This window comes from Mytilus edulis, chromosome 14, assembly GCF_963676685.1.
Source record: "Mytilus edulis chromosome 14, xbMytEdul2.2, whole genome shotgun sequence".
Taxonomy (NCBI): domain Eukaryota; kingdom Metazoa; phylum Mollusca; class Bivalvia; order Mytilida; family Mytilidae; genus Mytilus; species Mytilus edulis.
The window spans coordinates 27,333,326-27,346,676 of record NC_092357.1 but is presented as its reverse complement, the minus strand read 5'-3'; positions in this window follow the sequence as shown (position 1 = coordinate 27,346,676).

The window sequence follows — 13,351 nt, the reverse complement described above, 5'->3', positions numbered from 1 at the left end:
AAGAGCAACACAATAGTCAGGGTTTGATTATCCTAACGGTCTTATGTTTTCTTGTGTTTTGTATACTATTGTTGATCGTTTTTTGGTTGATCCTTGTTTGCTATGGCGTGTCAGTTTGTCATTGATTTATTAGATTGAATTTCACTTTTGAGTCCCTGCATCCGTTTTTCTTTTTAAATTATGCTGTATGAATACCGCCGCAAACTATTTATCTGATAGTTACCTGTCCATTTAAACTTTTTGTCAGTTCCATTGTCCCATTTAACAAATACAACATGTATTGTTCTCTGTATAGCGTATTCACTTGGACCTTTACATTTCTCATGAGAGAAATCTATCACTCATCGATTAATCTACCTGCTGATTCCAAGGAACCTTCAAAATGGAATTACCCTTGAAAAATTGCAAAATAAAAAGCTCAAACACATCAAACGGATTCAATTATCTTTTGAAGTAAGACAAGTACAGTATACAGATGTCGGCATTTGAAATTTTCAATTATAAATGTATATCAACATTGCTTTATTAAGAATACAGAATAATCAATAACTTTAACATAGTTTTGAAATTAGAAATTTCTATATATTTGATACATGTTTTATAATATCCCACTTATTTACGTTTAATTTGAATATTATACATGCTGATCTCACATTACACTATGAAGAACTCATCTGATATTTCATACTAAATATTAACAACAGTTGTGTAAGGTGAATGATTACAAGTGTGTTTTGCAGTAGATTAAATTCTATTGAGATACTATTCAATTCTGATCTTTAAAATTTTGTGCAGAACTCCCTGTATTTTTTATTGAACCAAACAACAATAATTAGTTGCCATACAAACTGAACAGGTTGAGTGATTAGCCGCTCAACAAAAATCTGTTTAAAGACATTGTTCGACTTTTCTTTCAACGTCTTTTCGAAAATAATGAAACTAACATGTTTGTAGCAGAAATGATAATGAATGGTTGTTTTACTTCATGTGGCAAATGAATACATATGAAAGACGAGAATAAGCTAATGCGAAATGAATATTAAATCGCTTTGTTCCAGACTGACATACTTTGCTAGGTTTGTGATCTGCTAGTCCCCACCCTACCTGGACACATTATTAGTATTAAGACTGTATTCCGATCTGTCTTTATTCTTACTCAGTAATACACCGTGGTTCGCCCAGAGGCAGCGAAAACAAATTTTTAAGTTGTTGGTTTCACCCGTCCGGGTTAGAACCCAGGACCTCCCACAGTCGCGGCTAACACTCTACCACGATACCACCAAGGTTTTTGTTATTAGCAAGGCAGGCAGTAATACATCATATTATGTGATATATATCCCGGGCACACACGTTTATACATATAATTGTTGTTAATTGCAAGTACGACTTTCAAATCATTAAATACACATTCCTCCTGATCAAAACTAATCCGTGCATCACAATTTTCAATATTATCTCTTTCTATATCATGATATAAGCCTAATGTAAAGGGAAACGTATTCTAGCATTGCATTTTGGTAAACACAATGAGGGTCTCTTTAATTTGGTATAAGGGACAAAACAACCTGTTCAATGTTCCGAAAGAAAAACAGGGTTAAGATACCAAGTGGAAATCAAAAACTGAGAGTCAAATTAAAACCGACATATTTTGACCAATTTATATGGGGACGGAGTCCCCAATAACAGTAGAAAATTCAATAAAAAAAAAATACGGGAAAATTTCCCGAATTTTTCATTGTACTAATGAACTCAAAATCGTTCCAATTTTTTTTTGTCGTGTTTTGAAATCCCGGACCGGCGCAGAACACATAACTCTACTTCCTTCTTCCGGTCTTGTTGTCGTGAGACTTTGATTAGTCTAGTAAAATTAGAACTCAAGGAACACAATACCAATATTTCATTTTTAATCATTGTCTTTGGTATGAATAAACGTTAGGCCTACCTGATGCATTGCGTTTCTTTGTTTACATTGAACATGACGTCATAACTTAAATAACGTCACAAGTAAAATCCCCATCAACAGAACTAAAATCGGACACGTTACGGTATTTCCGTATCTTTTTTTTAACAAATATTTAAAATACAAAAAAAAATAATTTAAACAAACTTCGTCCCCATTCACAGGTAATGCCTGCCTCATATTATGTTTCATGGCAACATCATTACCAATTCATACAGTTCTCAGTTATCATATGTACAATATGTAATATCTGCATTAGATTTAAAGATGTCCATAAAGTACCAGCATATAACATGAATCCATCAATCTTATTAATTATTTATAAGGAATGGTGCAATGGGAAAAGTAATTATATTATTTAAATGGGAAAAAGATTATCTATGACCTATGAACATATCAATAACTTCCAAATGATATGTAACATCACTCAAAGTTCCGCCCATTTCCCATTTATATATTTGCCATCTAATAAAGCCACCAAATCTGTAATTATCCCACGCTATTTTGTCGTAGGAGTTAAAATATATTTACTTGACGCTAGTCATTAAACAAGAGGATTGGTAGACCAAGTAAAGCTTTCGATATCAAGTCAAATTAATTGAACAAAAGAAAAAAAGTACTTCGGGGTTAATAAAATTCAGAATGATTTAACTTCATGTGGAATTTAGCAATGAATTGCTGTGTTTGTATAATAACAATCATATATCATAAATCAAAATTTCCCTATGAAAATTATCAACATTTTTCTAAGTCTTAATCCATTGTATCAAACAAAACTCATTATTTCGTATAGTTTAACTCTATTTTACCGAAATGGAGATTATGAAGAGACTGTTAAATCCATTCTTTATTCGGCGTTTGATAATACACATTAAGTTCTTTGGTTATTTTGTCGGTGGGTATTTGTCTCAATTAAGAGTACCACATATCTCTATTTATTCAAATACACATGTCAACATTGCAGTAAGCATAAGAAACAATGCAATTCGTCATTATGAGGTTCTAATTTAAGAACATAACACATGATGTGTGAATTTGTTATCTGTTTTTGTGAATAGATTGATACCCTACATCCTTTGTTTTTCTATCATTTACCTGTTTTAATAATGAACCAAATATATCAAAGAAGTAAATTAAAATAATGACTGATGATGTACATGAATCTACAAAAACTGCAGTAAGGTGGTAGTGTTTGTTTGCTCCAAACGAACGGCTCATTGTGACATTGTGACGAAGAACAGCGATGCTAGTACCATTCAATTTTCTTTTTTTCTTTTTTGCTGTGTCTACTGTTTTTGTATCATGAATTGATACCCTTATATTTTGTTATACTTTCATTTACTTACTTAAGTAGTGAACCTAAATAGTCAAGTAGTAAATAAGGATAATGACTGATGAGGTGCAAGACTGAAAAAGAAAAACCAGCACAGGTAACTGATACGAAGCGATAAAATAGTATTTGCAGATGATGATAATTTTCCTCTGACGAAGTAAAAACACATTTCTGTTTATATTGTTTATATAACATCTGTATGTTGCATCTGAAAAATTGCTAACTTATTTTTCATGAAGTAAATATAAGCAGATATAGTGAGCTGACAGATTAAATCATAGTACATATTTCATTATGACGTCGTAAAGTTTATCATTTTTTAATGCATTTCACCAGTATTGGACGGATTATATATGATAGAACAGAGTGACCTTAACGATGGAAATAGATTAATCGCCACATTAACGATTTCACCATCTTTAAAACTAAATGCAGATGTTAATTTGAGGCACTGCAAACCTTAAAAAATTTTACGCAGGACAACAATCATTTATATGTTATATTGTAGATATTTAAAAAGAAATATAATATAAACAAAATTGCAAATAGAAAGCGCGGTCTATGAAACAAGTTAAGACTGTTAATTCATTTACTTTTGATAGGTTTAGTTGGGAAGAGATACATTTTATATATCAAACAGCATCAAGGCATATTTGTTCATCAATTCTTAAACAACGATTTGACAGGACAACTACAGAAAAGGCCGTACACATGAAGACAATCAGTAACGAATAACACACAGTCAAGAAAGCCGCCAGGCTTAAGAGGTATAAATACTTGAACAAGAAAATTGTAGATAATATTTAATCCGTGCTTTGATTTATCTTTCATGATTGATTGCTTTAAAAAAAAGTAGAAAAAAAACAGTCCTCTACTTAATCGATCTCTGGAAACAGTCGAAGACCACCAAAGTTTGAAATATCTCAGAAGAAGAAATCGGATGATGATCATTTACAATGTGATTTTCTTTTACTGCAACTGAGAACTAGATAAAGAAATGAGAATAAAGAATAACAGTGTTAAACGATATTTTTTTTTTAAATTCTGGTAGTCTTATAACCTTAAATATGAAGGGACAATAAAACATTCCGGTGTTAAAATCCTATTTAAGTCGTTGTTGCAAATTGAATTTCTCTGGAGGAACACAACGCTTGTCAAATATATGTTTTGTTAGTTAATGCTTCTTTGTCCAAATGATTATTTATCAGCAGATATATTTTTCTCTATCTTTGATAGTCATAATATCGAATTAGTTGAAAAGCATTTAGAAATAAATCATGTAAATATTTGACTTACAATAATAATCTACAGATGAATGCGGTCCTAACTATAACTTTGCTAATTTGTCAACTATCCATCCAAGTCACCCCCAACTAAAATGGATCATACTTTATTGTCAACCGTTCTTATTAAGTCACATAATATAAACCCATATCTGTGATCACAACATATCGTTTTTGATAACTTAGTAATATATCTAACAAACTAAAACTCCAATCTAAAAATTGTTATGCTATCTTTACACATGGTGAACTTCCAATTTGCCGTTTCGTTATATTGTTACAGTATTTTACAGCGCGAAAAGATTGATTCAATATTGCTACATCTTACTTTTTCCTTTATCAGATATTTAGAAAATAACTTTGAAAATAAAAGGCAACGCTGTGATATGTTTTATAGACCAAACTGATTAAATATCATCATTTATAAGTTGTGTGTTGTATTTTCTTAAATACAAATAGAACATTTGTTTTGCTTCACTTTGTTAGATTATTATCCCCAATGTAGCATTACATTGGGGTTAAATCGATGTATTTTCCTCCTTCTTTCACGCTTTTTGTACATATTGCACAATTGATTATTTTTAACAGACATAAACTCCGTAATCAGGTTCATACCACATTTAATATCGATTTCAGTTTGACAAATAAATTTTAGAATCTAAGAGTTTCAACCAATCATTATTTTTAAGATTTACATTTATTTCCAATCGTGCCCACTTCTTTTTACATTCGACTTGGAATAATGTCAGACTTTTTTATTTAAGATATTTGATGTGATTTAGGTTTCCGTTACTTTTAAGGAACGTTTCGTATCTATTAAACCGTCAAAGGTCTAGAATGGGAGGTTAAGGGGTTTTTCAAACAAAATGGACGTTTGTCAATAGTTAGTTAAAGATTTATGTTGAAAAAAATATACATTTCACTGTAAGTCGTTGTTAAGCCATCTTCACGACGTATACAAGTTACTTAATTTTATTCTGTAGATTAATTTATTTTCGTGGGAACCAATTTCCGAGGATTCAGGAAAACTTACATATTTGTAGATATTTCAATTCGTGGTCATGGAAGAGCTTGTACACGTTCCTTAGATATTTCGTGGTTGCCCTGTTTCCTTGATATCTACGAAAATTGATACCCAATGAGTATTCTAAATCCACAGTACATTGTATTTGATCCTTTTAATTGACATTAAAATTCAAGATGACACCTGATTTGTAAATCCTCATCATTGCTAAACTATTGAGATATAAGACAATGCTAAGCAGAATCCTATACTTAATCGATATGAGCAAACAAAACAAAAAAATAAATTTAAAGGGTATACACTTTTTTTCTGCAATTAAGTAAATTCATATAATCATACTGCTTTGCTCTTGAAGTAAAGTCTTATTTGATTAAAATGAAGAATGGAAATGGGTCAAAGTGACAACCTGACCATAGAGCAGACAACAGCCAAAGGCCATCAATGATTGTTTGTTATGGAATTAAGGAACAGAACAAAAATAACAATGGCTTAGTTATATGTTAGTGCAAGGGAGAAAATGAATTTCGAATCGGCATTTGACTTGAAATTATAATTTAAGAACAAAAATATTTTAACCGATAAACTATAGCATGAGATTACGTAACGGAATAAAACTGTTGTCAAAATATAGATTACATATGTTATATAAACATGTGTTTATTAATTTCAAAACCTCTGCAAATATTACATAACATTGACATGATTGGCGTGACGTCTCTTAAGGGATATATTGAACAGTGAGTAAAATAATTCCATGTCTGCTATCATGTTTATATTTGCAAAAAGCATCATGCCATGTTAAAAGAAAAATCATGTATATCAAATTTGTAACCATAAAAAAGGTTCAATGTTCTGTATTAATAGAAAACGTTGATGAAAAAAAAAATAATATCATAAAATTGCAAATCATATATAGAATAACGGCATTGTTGCTTTTGATCCTGACTTTAACAGTAAATGTATCAAGTGACCCCACTAGAGAGAGCTGATAATATAAAGTAGAATGAAATAGTTAGTACAGCAAATTTTACATGTTTAAAACGTGAGGAAAGATTTTCAGTTGTATAACTGACGTTGCGTGCATTTAATCGATTGACACGGATGGACTTTCGCACGTAACGTCGCTATACTTACACATGACATCATTGCCTAATATGTTCGAGTATCATGTACTGTCCATAATCTTAAAAGATATTAGGCAGTACGATCAAAGTAAAAATGTACAAAATGCCAATAAACATATATATAGATGTCAAAATACAACGCACAGAGATTGACAGGCGACTATACCATGATTTTTGGCGTGGGTATGGGTGAATCAGGCAACGATAAAACAACAAAATTAGAGGGAAATTTAAATTATTTGCTTGTTATGTTAACAACACACCTACATAAAAAAATAACATATCATTGGATTGCCTTGTTAACACATAAATGCTGCTTAGATTTCAGTTTTCTTATTTATACATAACACAATACGATAAAATTGATTTTAGGTTGTCATTTCCTAGTCATTTTGAGCTTATTGTGCTTGAGTAAAGGTGTTGCTTATTGTTGTAGGCCGTATGCTGACTTATATTTAAAGATTATAGGTCATTTGGTCTCTGATAACGAGCTGTTGTATTGGTAATCATACCATATTTTCCTATTTGTATATTAAAGGTTATTCATATGAATATGAACAGACATTACTTCATATGAAATATCCATTTTTTACTGGATAATTGAACCATAAACATTGAAGTATAAATTCATTATCATGGCTTATGCAGGTAGTGATTTAATGAACATCGACGTTATCATGAACACGGTGATTTGTGATTTGTTTTGCGGATGTCGATCATTTGGCACCTCCCGAGTAATAATGTATTTCCGTACACATAATTCTTATATTACAACGTTTAAAGATAACTATTTTTCCATATGCTGCAGATTTTCATTTCATGAAGTTTTAATATTTTATATACTGAGGTTATTGTTTAATGATCAAGTAATCAAGTTCGTTTCGTACAAACACTTTTGATTGATATGGCACCGATTAGTGGTAAATGAAGTTTTCATATTTTATATACAGCAGCTATGCTGAAGTCATGACGTTCGTTTTGTACAAACGACTTATCAAATCGTATTTAACAAATGTATTGACAGATAAAATTGAGAATGGAAATGGGGAATGTGTCAAACAGACAACAACCCGACCAAATAAAACAGCAGACGGTCACCAACAAGTCTTCAATGTAGCGAGAAATTCCCGCACCCGGAGGCGTCCTTCAACTGGCCCCATAAAAAATATATACTAGTCCAGTGATAATGAACGCCATACTAATTTCCAAATTGTACACAAGAAACTAAAATTAAAATAATACAAGACTAACAAAGGCCAGAGGCTCCTGACTTGGGACAGGCGCAAAGAGCATATATTTGAACTGCGAGATGCATGGACTGATTAACATATTACCACTAAGCAAACACAACGATGCTTATAATAAAGATTAGTAATAGTAATCATTGTATAAACATCCCTACTTGTTTTGTTCCATTTAAAAAACAATGCTGCTAAATCATTTACAACACATTTGATCTATACGACGAAATCTATTCAATTTAAATTGGTTGTTGTCTAGATTTGTTTATAATAGAATTGTTTCCATTAACTTCTTGACATTTGTGGACATGTCAATTTTTTTTATCTTTATAAAAAAAGCGTTTTAGTTTTAGATATTTAATGCGAATGACAACAAAACGACTTGGTTAATAAGAATGTCAACTGCACGCTGGGAGTAGTTAAAGACAATATAAGTATACCGCTGTTCAATAGTCATAAATCGATTTAGCTGAATCCAATTAAGGTAACAAACCAAAACGGAGGGCAACACATCAACTTTAAGAAAAAAAAGGTTAACAATTCAGTGTTGATATAAAATTAGATATTTGTCAAAAAATAAAATTTAAGAAGGCGTTTATAATTGACGAATGTGAATGTAGATCAATGTGAACAATTGTCAAATTCGAATTTTAGCTCTAATCTTGGATTACGTTTACAGGAATACACATACTATCACAGAGACACATTAATGACCATAAATCACCGACAAATTTGCAAGAATAATAAGAAGTACATAATTACGATTTATTTACTATTCAATTTTACTAGGAAATGTCAGATTTTTTATACTACGTTATCCATTAATGAATATATTTCAGATATAGCCATGATTTATAAGAGCTGATTGATTATAAATCAAGTAACTCATGTTAGTTATACGCGACTTTATGTGATTATATGTTATAGAATCTTACATACTGTATGAGCATGCAGAATGTCAAAAGGAATTTATATGATAACTGATTACATTTGTATCATACATATGTACAAATGGTGTATAGGATTTATATCTTATCAAATTACTCCAAGCAATTGTAATGTATATATGACAAACTTATGTTAGCATGAATGAGTCAGTGGTAAAATCGTACAGATTTGTTAAGTATTTCTTAAAAATCGAATAACCTTCTTTTTTTATTATTCCAATTTGGGTTTATTTCATAATTTGGGGCAGTGACAAAGTTTGACCTTAGTAAAGGCATAAATACTGTCTTGTGTATTCATTATCTTAGACACGAACGTTGTAGATGTTATTAATGACCTGGAAGCATTAATGATGAATGCACAACATGCATTGATTTATTTGCTACAAACCCTATCAGTGTAATGTTTTAATCACTTGTTTGTCAAAGCATTATCGCATCATTTAAAAACAACAACTTATCATGATCAACTTACACCGTTTACTAGGTTTTTACAGAGACGAGGGAAATAGATATAAAAACATAATACAGCTTTCTGAATTGCAACGAACATTCATATCAATTCCGTTTTGGAAATTGCTGTTTCAGAATGAAGTGTATTTACAAAAATCCTTTTTCGCATGTAGATAACTGTGCAAGAAAAACAATCATGTTTACAAAGGACACTTTTTGTTAATGGCAAATAAATAGCTAGACTTGACAATACGTCTGATTGTTCTAGTAAAATGCGTTGATAATCTTTTATTGTTGACATTGATTTCTGGGTCACTTGCAATTGGTTTCGAAACTATCAACGACTTGTAATTTAAACTTTTCCTATATATTCTCAATTACAAAACAATAATGTTGCACTGGCGATTTCAAGAAAAAAGATACAACTAATATCAACTGATAAAGGATGCTTATTTTGATGTACTCCGTTTTTAGGTGAATCATTTCGCACGGAACAAGTCCTGTTACTTTGGATTCATTAGAAGTCGTTTGATACGAATTTTCGTGGTCAGCCGAGAAACTACAAATTTAAGTTTGCTGTATAAATAAATGAAGACTTTTGGAAAACAACGAAATATAATATCCACGAAAATGCAAGCGGTTCTCAATCCACGAACATTGATACATGTACCTACGAAAATAAAGGAATTCCAGGTGATTTTCTGTTCACCTCACAAGTTATAATTAAATATATTTACTAGTAAAACAAAATAAACTAACTCATACAAGTGTCATCTTTGTACCATGTCTGTTAATAATTGTTGGAGCGTTTTGCTGGTTACATATATGTCAATGTTCATTAGTTACTTCCGGGTGATGATACATGAAACAAACACATATAAAAAAACCATGGGGTAATACAAAATAAAGATTAAAGAATGAAAGTATTAAATAGAAAAAAAAGGATAAATTGTAATACATAACCATTACCCGAGGAAAGGCTCACAATAACGTAACAAAACGAAATAATCAAAAGTTAATTAATGTGAAGAAATATCATCGGACTAAATATTGTGGAACATAAATCTTGCAAAAATTTATATACAAGCCATTTAGAACAATTGATAAAGTAAAGGTCTGAGTATTTGTTTACCTCCTTCCTTAATGTAGTTGAATGTAATAGATTTGCTCTAATACTTGCTTTGTAGGCACATTACAGCCACAGGTTTGATCATTTACCGAATAACTGAACAACAGTAGTACTTTAATTTCATATGAGATCTTTGTAACTACTTTATTTGTAATAGCGACATTACTTTAATGCTTATAATTTTTAATAGAATTGAAATATATCATACCATGATAAAATTGTTTCGACTCTTATCAAACAATATGATTGCAATCCGCTGCTATGCTTTATTATTTGTTCCTAAGCTATATAGCTCAAAGTAGCTTCATATTACCACATTTAATTATTGATGTGATAACATTATATTAACAGGAAGTTTTACGTGATAAGAGATGCATATGACGAATTAATTTTTATTATATTTACCAAAGTGACTTTTACTTTGGAGATTACTTGATTTTGACAATATTGCAACGCTTCGTGCGACAAAGGCAGTAACGAAGTAATCAAAATTTACCAGCTTGTATCATCCTCAATATCATCGTTATGAGAGTCAAATGTTAGCTGCACTAAATCAAAACCCGGCACAATGTCAACTCTATTTACTGCAGATTGTTCGAATGTCACAGTTGTTTATTGAACAAAATGTCAAACTTGAAATTGTGGTACACCAACAATTGACAAAACGCAAACAAAAATCAACGTAAAGTCAAATAAGGTCATTGTTCTCAGTAACAAATATACTATCAATTGTCAAATAAAGAAGACTTACTGCAAAATAAATGACCTATCAAGTGATCAATAAACAAAGGTCAAAGATAACCATACATCACAATTACAAAAACAGGAAAAAACAAACGACACATAAAAGTGTACCAAAATATATATGTTTATATGTATATAGAAATGTAAGCATTGTACAATAAATGAACCACTTACTAGGCAAGTTATGAAATTTATCACAGTATGGTTTTATTCGTTCGCACTCTCACTTCTTTCAAATGAAAAGCGAATATATATTAATGACCTGCTGCCAGTAATGTCGGCAAAAACTCCAAAATAAATCGAATTTGATCTATAAAGATATATCATTCACCGAATTATTTATACAATTAGTGCACAGTATCAAGCTGTTTGTTTCCCTTGAAGTAAAAAAGCTTAACAGTTGATTCAAATTAGAACACATTTGATTTGAGACGAATTAAATTCAGATTAAAAGTCAAATGATATAGATAAAAGCAGATGTAGGATTATCATTAGGTATAAACAGCAAGTCAATTTCTAATATAGCCTTAAATTCATTTTCAATCTATTTTGCAGACTTGTAATATTAAGCAACGGTCTCATCATTCGTGCCGTATTTCTTTTGTTTGTGCAAGCAATTGGTAAAAATACATATTTAAGTCACAAACGATAGAATCAATCACACATAAATAGAACTGTTGAAATACCGCAGCATTTTGAATTTACCTATAACGGGTATGGTAAGAGATATTGTTAAACATTTCTGAAACAAATCAATTGTTTGGGATATACGAAAGTCAAGTAGATATGTTTATCAATTTCCAATGATGAAATTGTCACTAGTTTGCAAGATATGATTGTACAATGTATACCAATATAACTAACCGATATTTAACGAGATCGCTAGACCTTTAAAAACTTTGTTTTATTTTGTACACTTAATATTGTGTTTTAACATGCATCATGTGATGGGCCATTGTTAATGGCATAATTAGAAATTCAATGACGATTTTTTTCTTAAAGCAGCATATGTTTGGTAATCAAAGCCACATATGTTTATTATCTTATATGTTATCACTTCAGACTCTAAATGCAGGGCGTTTGAAATATTGTCATATTCGCCGTTTCTTGACCTGCAATGCAGTCCTTTTCAAAGTCATGAACATGAAGAGAATGCATACATACATTTTTAATGACGTCCGATTTAATTGCGAACTTCAAATCCTTTGCTATGTGTAGATAAAGTGTACTGGAACAGTATATTACCTTTGCAATCATTAAAGGGTCAGCAGGTGGCACAATGCAGTTTAAAATTTCTACCTCAATGCATTTAGATATAATGGTTATATTCAACAACGTTGGTTGTTTTGGATTTTTTTCTAAATGGAACTAGTGTAATGGAAGGTATGAAATGATATTTAAATACTTTTTAGAAAAATTACATGACTTCAAGATCAAATAAAATAAAATAAAAAATACTAAAGTCTAACCTCATTATTCTTCTCCCTTTATATCCGTGAAAATTATATCAGCACCATTCAATAACAAATAGTTATTCACCTCGACATAATTCATTAAATACAAATTATAGTGTTACATGTCAATTCGTTTAGTCCGAAATGATTGATACCCATACGGGAATACTTGTATCTCCTTTCTTAATGAATTGATAGACATCGATAAATATGCTTAGCTATATAACTAGATTACACGCATAGTCAAGGACATCTAAAACATGAACAAGATAGAATAATCCGGATATATGTAAATATATAACATAAAGTCTCCGTTCAAGTTCGCTTCTAGTCCGCAATATGTAACCTATGCTTATCATTTGATACACAAAAGAACATGATAAAACATCATAAATGACATACTTATAGAGATCAACATAAACTTTCAAGTACTAAACGTGTATCTAAACCAAGTGTCAAGCTTTAACTCGAATAAATATCTACCAATGACAAGTGAATTTATCAAATTCCGCCTGGAATCTTTCATATACGATTATTTGCAAAGAATAAGAAATGCAACTTAAAATGGAGAGTCACTGACAAGATTATTTATTGTTTATGATTATGGATGCTATCACTTCTAATGGTGCTTCTCACTTCAAGGTTAGAATTGCATGTTAGTG